The sequence below is a fragment of the Triticum dicoccoides genome, chromosome 6A (assembly GCF_002162155.2).
Source record: "Triticum dicoccoides isolate Atlit2015 ecotype Zavitan chromosome 6A, WEW_v2.0, whole genome shotgun sequence".
NCBI lineage: Eukaryota > Viridiplantae > Streptophyta > Magnoliopsida > Poales > Poaceae > Triticum > Triticum dicoccoides.
Genome location: NC_041390.1, coordinates 92,767,035 through 92,776,733, shown reverse-complemented (window position 1 = coordinate 92,776,733; position 9,699 = coordinate 92,767,035).

The following is a 9,699-nucleotide window of genomic DNA, read 5'->3' as shown; positions in this document are numbered from 1 at the left end:
ACACTTGGCCCATGTAGGCCTCCGGGGCTGGTGGCCCCACCTGGTGGACCCCCGGACCCCTCCGGTGGTCCCGGTACACTACCGGTGATGCCCGGAACACTTCCGGTGGCCAAAACCATACTTCCTATATATTAATCTTTACCTCCGGACCATTCCGGAACTCCTCGTGATGTCCGGGATCTCATACGGGACTCCGAACAACATTCGTTAACCACGTATATCTATTCCCTATAACCCTAGCGTCATCGAACCTTAAGTGTGTAGACCCTACGGGTTCGGGAACCATGCAGACATGACCGAGATAACTCTCTAGTCAATAACCAACAGCGGGATCTGGATACCCATGTTGGCTCCCGCATGTTCCACGATGATCTCATCGGATGAACCACGATGTCAAGGACTTAATCAATCCCGTATACAATTCCCTTTGTTTATCGGTACGATACTTGCCCGAGATTCGATCGTCGGTATCCCGATACCTTGTTCAATCTCGTTACCGGCAAGTCTCTTTACTCGTTCCGTAACACATCATCCCATGATCAACTCCTTGGTCACATTGTGCACATTATGATGATGTCCTACCGAGTGGGCCCAGAGATACCTCTCCGTTTACACGTAGTGACAAATCCCAGTCTCGATTCGTGCCAACCCAACAGACACTTTTAGAGATACCTGTAGTGTACCTTTATAGCCACCCAGTTACGTTGTGACGTTTGGCACACCCAAAGCACTCCTACGGTATCCGGGAGTTGCACAATCTCATGGTCTAAGGAAATGATACTTGACATTAGAAAAGCTTTAGCATACGAACTACATGATCTTGTGCTAGGCTTAGGATTGGGTCTTGTCCATCACATCATTCTCCTAATGATGTGATCCCGTTATCAACGACATCCAATGTCCATGGTCAGGAAACCATAACCATCAATTGATCAACGAGCTAGTCAACTAGAGGCTTACTATGGACATGGTGTTGTCTATGTATCCACACATGTATCTGAGTTTCCTATCAATACAATTCTAGCATGGATAATAAACGATTATCATGAACAAGGAAATATAATAATAACCAATTTATTATTGCCTCTAGGGCATATTTCCAACAGTCTCCCACTTGCACTAGAGTCAATAATCCAGTTCACATCGATATGTGATTAACACTCAAGGTCACATCCCCATGTGACTAACACCCAAAGAGTTCTGGGTTTTATCATGTTATGCTTGTGAGAGAGGTTTCAGTCAACGGGTCTGCAACATTCAGATCCGTATGTACTTCGCAAATTTCCATGTCAGCTTGTAGATGCAACTACTACGCTACATTTGGAGGCATTTCAAATAACTGTTCTACTTGGAGCTATTCTAAATTGTTGCTCCATTATACGTATCCGGTATCTGTACTCAGAGCTATCCGGATAGGTGTTAAGCTTGCATCGACACAACTCTTTACGTCGAACTCTTTATCACCTCCATAACCGAGAAACATATCCTTATTCCTCTAAGGATAATTTAGACCGCTATCTGGTGATCTACTCCTAGATTACCTTTGTACCCTCTTGCCAGATATGTGGCAAGGCACACATCAGGTGCGGTACTCAGCATGGCATACCATATAGAGCCTATGACAAAAGCATAGGGGACGACCTTCGTCCTTCCTCTTTCTTCTGCCGTGGTCAAGCTTTAAGTCTTAACTTCATACCTTACAACTCAGGCAAGAACTCCTTCTTTGGCTGATCCATCTTGAACACCTTCAAGATCATGTCAAGGTATGTGCTCACTTGAAAGTACCATTAAACATTTTGATCTATCCTTATAGATCTTGATGCTCAATGTTCAAGTAGCTTAATCCAGGCTTTCCATTGAAAAACACTTTCCAAATAACCCTATATGCTTTCCAGAAATTCTATGTCATTTCTGATCAACAATATGTCAACAACATATATTCATCAGAAATTCTATAATGCTCCCACTCACTTCTTTGGAAATACAAGTTTCTCATAAACTTTGCATACACCCAAAATCTTTGATCATCTTATCAAAGCATACATTCCAACTCCGAGATGCTTACTCTAGTCCTTAGAAGGATTGCTGGAGCTTTGCATACTTATTAGCATCTTTCAGGATTGACAAAACCTTCCGGTTGTATCACATACAACCTTTCCTCAAGAAAATCGTCGAGGAAACAATGTTTTGACATCCTATCTGCAAGATTTCATAAATGATGCAGTAATCGCTAATATGATTCCAACAGACTCTTAGCATCGCTACGAGTGAGAAAGTCTCATCGTAGTCAACTCCTTGAACTTTGTCGGAAAACATCTTAACGACAAGTCGAGCTTTCTTAATGGTGATACTTACCATCATTGTCCGTCTTTCTTTTAAAAAACCATATGTACCTAACAGCCTTACGACCATCAAGTAGTTCTTCCAAAGTCTACACTTTGTTTTCATATATGGATCCTCTCTCGGATTATATGGCCTCGAGCCATTTTGGAATTCAGGCCCACCATCGCTTCTCCATAGCTCGTAGGTTCATTGTTGTCTAGCAACATGACTTTCAAGACATGATTACATACCACTCTGAAGTAGTATGCATCCTTGTCGTCCTACGAGGTTTGGGAGTGACTTGATCTGAAGTTTCATGATCACTATCATAAGCTTCCACTTCAATTGGTGTAGGTGCCACAGGAACAACTCCCTGTGCCCTGCCACACACTAGTTGAAGAGACGGTTCAATAACCTCATCAAGTCTCCATCATCCTCCCACTCAATTCTTTCGAGAGAAACTTTTCCTCGAGAAAGGACCCGATTCTAGAAACAATCCCTTATTGCTTTCGGATCTGAGACAGGAAGTATACCCAACTGTTTTGGGTGTCCTATGAAGATGTATTTATCCGCTTTGGGTTCGAGCTTATCGGCCTGAAACTTTTTCACATAAGCGTCGCAGCGCCAAACTTTTAAGAAATGACAGCTTAGGTTTCTCTAAACCATAGTTCATATGGTGTCATCTCATCGGAATTACGTGGTGCCCTATTTAAAGTGAATGTGGTTGTCTCTAATGCCTAACCCATAAACTATCGTGGTAATTCGATAAGAGACATCATGGTATGCATCATATCCAATAGGGTGCAGTTATGATGTTCGGACACACCATCACACTATGGTGTTCCAGGCTGTATTAGTTGTGAAACAATTTCCACAATGTCTTAATTCTGTGCCAAACTCGTAATTCAGATATTCATCTCTATGATCATATCATAGATATTTTATCCTCTTGTCACGACGATTTTTCAACTTCACCCTGAAATTACTTGAACCTTTCAATAATTCAGACTCGTGATTCATCAAGTAAATGTACTCAACATCTACTCAAATCATCTGTGAAGTAAGAACATAATGATATCCACTACACGCCTCAGCACTCATTGGACTGCACACATCAAAAATGTATTACTTCCAACAAGTTGCTTTCTAGTTCCATTTTACTGAAAACGAGGCTTTTAGTCATCTTGCCCATGTGGTATAATTTGCATGTCTCAAGTGATTCAAAATCAAGTGAGTCCAAACGGTCCATTTGCATGGAGTTTCTTCATGCATATACACCAATAGACATGGTTCGCATGTCTCAAACTTTTCAAAAACGAGTGAGCCCAAAGATCGATCAACATGGAGCTTCTTCATGCGTTTTATACCGATATGACTTACGTGGCAGTGCCACAAGTAGGTGGTACTATCATTACTATCTTATATCTTTTGGCATGAACATGTGTATCACTACGATCGAGATTCAATAAACCATTCATTTTAGGTGCAAGACCATTGAAGGTATTATTCAAATAAACAGAGTAACCATTATTCTCCTTAAATGAATAACCGTATTGCGATAGACATAATCCAATCATGTCTATGCTCAATGCAAACACCAATCTCGATGGTAGAGGGAGCGTGCGATGCTTGATCACATCAAGCTTGGGAAAAACTTCCAACATGTATCGCCAGCTCACCTTTAGCTAGTCTCCGTTTACTCCGCAGCCTTTTATTTCGAGTTTACTAACACTTAGCAACCGAACCGGTATCTAATACCATGTTTCTACTAGGAGTACTAGTAAAGTACACATTAACACAATGTATATCCAATATACTTCTATCGACCTTGCCAGCCTTCTCATCTACCAAGTATCTAGGGTAATTCTGCTCTAGTGGTTGTTCCCCTTATTACAGAAGCACTTAGTCTCGGGTTTGGGATCAACCTTGGGTTTCTTCACTAGAGCAGCAGCTGAATTGTCATTTCATGAAGTATCCCTTCTTGCCCTTGCCCTTCTTGAAACTAGTGGTTTCACCAACCATCAACAATTGATGGTCCTTCTTGATTTCTACTTTTGTGGTGTCAAACATCGCGAATATCTCAAGGATCATCATATATGTCCCTGATATATCATAGTTCATCACGAAGCTCTAGCAGCTTGGTGGTAATGACTTCGGAGAAACATCACTATCTCATCTGGAAGATCAAGTCCCACTCGATTCAAATGATTGTTGTACTCAGACAATCTTGAGCACAAGCTCAACAATTGAGCTTTTCTCCCTTAGTTTGCAGGCTAAGAAAGTCGTCGGAGGTCTTATACCTCTTGACGTGGGCACGAGCCTGAAATCCCAATTTCATCCCTCGAAACATCTCATATGTTTCGCGATGTTTCAAAACGTCTTCGGTACCTCAACTCTAAACCGTTTAACTGAACTATCACGTAGTTATCAAAATGTGTATGTCAGATGTTCGCAACATCCACAGACGACATTCGAGGTTCAGCACACTGAGCGGTGCATTAAGGACATAAGCCTTCTATGAAGCAATGAAGACAATCCTCAGTTTACGGACCTAGTCCGCATAATTGCTACTATCATCTTTCAACTAAATTTTCTATAGGAACATATCTAAACAGTAGAACTAAAGCGCGAGCCACGACATAATTTGCGAAGACCTTTTGACCATGTTCAGGATAATTAAGTTCATCTTATGAACTCCCACTCAGATAGACATCCCTCTAGTCATCTAAGTGATTACATGATCCGAGTCAACTAGGCCGTGTCCGATCATCACGTGAGACGGACTAGTCATCATCGGTGAACATCTTCATGTTGATCGTATCTACCATACGACTCATGCTCGACCTTTCGGTCTCTTGTGTTCCGAGGCCATGTCTGTACATGCTAGGCTCGTCAAGTCAACCTAAGTGTTTCGCGTGTGTAAATCTGGCTTACACTCATTGTATGTGAACGTAAGAATCTATCACACCCGATCATCACGTGGTGCTTCGAAACGACGAACTTTCGCAATGGTGCACAGTTAGGGGGAACACTTTCTTGAAATTTTAATGAGGAATCATCTTATTTACTACCGTCGTTCTAAGAAAATAAGATGTGTAAACATGATAAACATCACATGCAATCAAATAGTGACATGATATGGCCAATATCATATTGCTCCTTTTGATCTCCATCTTCGGGGCTCCATGATCATCATTGTCGTCGGCATGACACCATGATCTCCATCATCATGATCCCCATCATTGTGTCTCCATGAAGTTGTCTCGCCAACTTATTACTTCTACTACTATGGCTACCGATTAGCAATAAAGTAAAGTAATTACATGGCGTTGTACAATGACACACAGGTCATACAATAAATAAAGACAACTCCTATGGCTCCTGCCGGTTGTCATACTCATCGACATGCAAGTCGTGATTCCTATTACAAGAACATGATCAATCTCATACATCACATATCATTCATCACATTCTTCTTGGCCATATCACATCACATAGCATACCCTGCAAAAACAAGTTAGACGTCCTCTAATTGTTGTTTGCATGTTTTACGTGGCTGCTATGAGTTTCTAGCAAGAACGTTTCTTACCTACGCAAAAACCACAACGTGATATGCCAATTGATATTTACCCTTCATAAGGACCCTTTTCATCGAATCCGATCCGACTAAAGTGGGAGAGATAGACACCCGCTAGCCACCTTATGCAACTAGTGCATGTCAGTCGGTGGAACCAGTCTCACGTAAGAGTACGTGTAAGGTCGGTCCGGGCCGCTTCATCCCACAATGCCGCCGAATCAAGATGGGACTAGTAACGGTAAGCATATTGAACAAAATCAACGCCCACAACTACTTTGTGTTCTACTCGTGCATAGAAACTACGCATAGACCTAGCTCATGATGCCACTGTTGGGGAACGTAGCAGAAATTCAAAATTTTCCTACGTATCACCAAGATCTATCTATGGAGAAACCAACAACGAGGGGAAGGAGAGTGCATCTACATACCCTTGTAGATCGCTAAGCGGAAGCGTTCAAGAGAACGGGGTTGATGGAGTCGTACATTTCGTGATCCAAATCACAGATGATCCTAGTGCCGAACGGACGGCACCTCCATGTTCAACACACGTACAGCCCGGAGACGTCTCCTACGCCTTGATCCAGCAAGGGGAGAAGGAGAGGTTGGGGATCCAGGAGCAGCACGACGGCGTGGTGGTGGTGGAGGAGCATGGTACTACAGCAGGGCTTCGCCAAGCACCGCAAGAGATGAGGAGGGAGAGGGGTAGGACTGCGCCAAGAAGGAGATTGAATCGTGTCTCTGGCTGCCCAAAACCTCAAGTATATATAGGGGGAGGGGAGGGGCTGCGCCCCCACCTAGGTTTCCACCCCTAGGGGTGGCGGCCAGCCCTAGATCCCATCTAGGGGGGGGGCAAGGGGGGAGAGAGTGGGGCGCACCACTAGGTGGGCCTTAGGCCCATCTGAGCCTAGGGTTTGCCCCCTTCCACTCTCCCTTGCGCCTTGGGCCTTGGTGGGGGGGCGCACCAGCCCACCTGGGGCTGGTCCCCTTCCACACTTGGCCCATGTAGGCCTCCGGGGCTGGTGGCCCCACCTGGTGGACCCCCAGACCCCTCCGGTGGTCCCGGTACACTACCGGTGATGCCCGGAACACTTCCGGTGGCCAAAACCATACTTCCTATATATTAATCTTTACCTCCGGACCATTCTGAAACTCCTCGTGACATCCAGGATCTCATCTGGGACTCCGAACAACATTCGGTAACCACGTATATCTATTGCCTATAACCCTAGCGTCATCGAACCTTAAGTGTGTAGACCCTACGGGTTCGGGAACCATGCAGACATGACCGAGATAACTCTCCGGTCAATAACCAACAACGGGATCTGGATACCCATGTTGGCTCCCACATGTTCCACAATGATCTCATCGGATGAACCACGATGTCAAGGACTTAATCAATCCCGTATACAATTCCCTTTGTCTATCGGTATGATACTATCCTGAGATTCGATCGTCGGTATCCCGATACCTTGTTCAATCTCGTTACCAGCAAGTCTCTTTACTAGTTCCGTAACACATCATCCCATGATCAACTCCTTGGTCACATTGTGCACATTATGATGATGTCCTACCGAGTGGGCCCAGAGATACCTCTCCGTTTACACGGAGTGGCAAATCCCAGTCTCGATTCGTGCCAACCCAACAGACACTTTCGGAGATACCTGTAGTGTACCTTTATAGCCACCCAGTTACGTTGTGACGTTTGGCACACCCAAAGCACTCCTACGGTATCCGGGAGTTGCACAATCTCATGGTCTAAGGAAATGATACTTGACATTAGAAAAGCTTTAACATACGAACTACATGATCTTGTGCTAGGCTTAGGATTGGGTCTTGTCCATCAGATCATTCTCCTAATGATGTGATCCCGTTATCAACGACATCCAATGTCCATGGTCAGGAAACCGTAACCATCAATTGACCAACGAGCTAGTCAACTAGAGGCTTACTAGGGACATGGTGTTGTCTATGTATCCACACATGTATCTGAGTTTCCTATCAATACAATTCTAGCATGGATAATAAATGATTATCATGAACAAGGAAATATAATAATAACCAATTTATTATTGCCTCTAGGGCATATTTCCAATAGGACTCCCTCCACACCCACAACGAGGCCCAGCGGCAGTGCTTCAAAGACATGATAGCCCTCTCCATAGCCGGTGATGTTGTCACCCCGGAGTTCGACATCGTGGTGAAGGAGGAGGCTATAGGGACGTGCAATAGCAACAGGAGGAGGAGCCCGCGCTGTGGAACACAACACTTGTCGACTAGAAGTGGTCCTAGACGGAGACGGTCCCGTGGACACCGGAGCCCGTGCATGGCGAGGCTTGGTCATTGCCCCCGCTATGGGAAGAGGTGGTGCATGCGCCTCTGCAGCCGCCTCTGCCCAAGCCTGGCAGGGGCAGCCAGCCCACCTATGGACACCGCCGACCTACATCGACCTCATGTGGGACGAGGACAATGATGGCGGCAACTGAAGCCGATGGCGGCGACAGGCTTCTTGTTTTCTTATGTCATTTTAATTTTTAGTTTGTTTAAGAATGTGGTGGACTGGACTTGGGCCGTTTTATGTTAATATTTAAGGTTTTTAAACAATTTTGCAATGTCTATTTGGGTAGATTTGGGGAAAATTTGCTAGTTCTTTTGGAGGACAATTGGGATGCGGCGGCCCAGTTAGGCGCACCGATGGCCGAACGACCGCATGCGGATGCGCGTGTCCGTTTTGCCACCCAAACGGACGTCCGTTTGGGTCCAGTGTTGGAGTTGGCCTAAGGGCAACTCCAACCAAAAAAGAACACGAGAATTGACTGCAAACACGTCTAGGCTGTTCACGGATAGTTTTATGGATGCTGCCACACAAACATCCGACAACACTAGCCCACCTGTCAAACATTATCTAGTGTCGAGACCCCGCTGCACCTTGCCGCCCAAACTCGTCGTCTTCGATACTGTAGATGGCACGCCGCTCCATCTTCATCGCACGGAAGTCATATGAAGACCTGCGACAAGTCATACTTTTGTCCTTTTAGCCGATGTACAACCCAAAAGTTGATGCCCCCCATGGGGGTGACGACGCAGGAACCTCGCCATCATCCGATCCAGAAAAGCCTGAATCTTGGGTTTCGCCCGGGGCACAGGGAACACAGATCGTCCTACAAAGCCTCCAACGAGGTAATGACGCCCGCGGGTGCCATCGTTGATGGTTCTGGCCGAGGCCGAATCAAGCTTTCTTTAGCAAATTAGGTCCATCCCCGGCTGGACCAGCAAGTCGACCTCCTCCGTCATTCAACATGCCCATGGATGAAGTTTGCCATTGAGAAACCGCATGACCGGAGCTGCGACACCGCCTAGAAACACCCACACCAGAAAATGGAAACTAAGTCTAACTTCTCACAAAATAATCTAGACCTCCCACGCCCACACCTGCTAGTTTCCAATCTCTAATTTCGTCTAGGATTTGCACTACCAGACCAGTTGGCGAATTTTTTGGACACTACAGACACAAAGCGCTCATACATACGCGCATAAACTCACCCCTATGAATGCACACACGCACACCCTACCCCCCCATGAGCACCTTCGAGAGACTGAGTCGGCATATCATCTTGAGATTTATGGAGTCGCCCGAGGCGCCTTGTCGTCGACGGGAACGTCTCCTCCCACTGAAAGCGCATCGCCGGAAATCTTGAAATAAATCCAGGAATAATGCGAGCACCAGGACTTGAACTCTGGTGGGCTGGGGATACCACTGTCCCTCTAACCATACAATCACAGGTTGGTTTGCTAACAGTCGG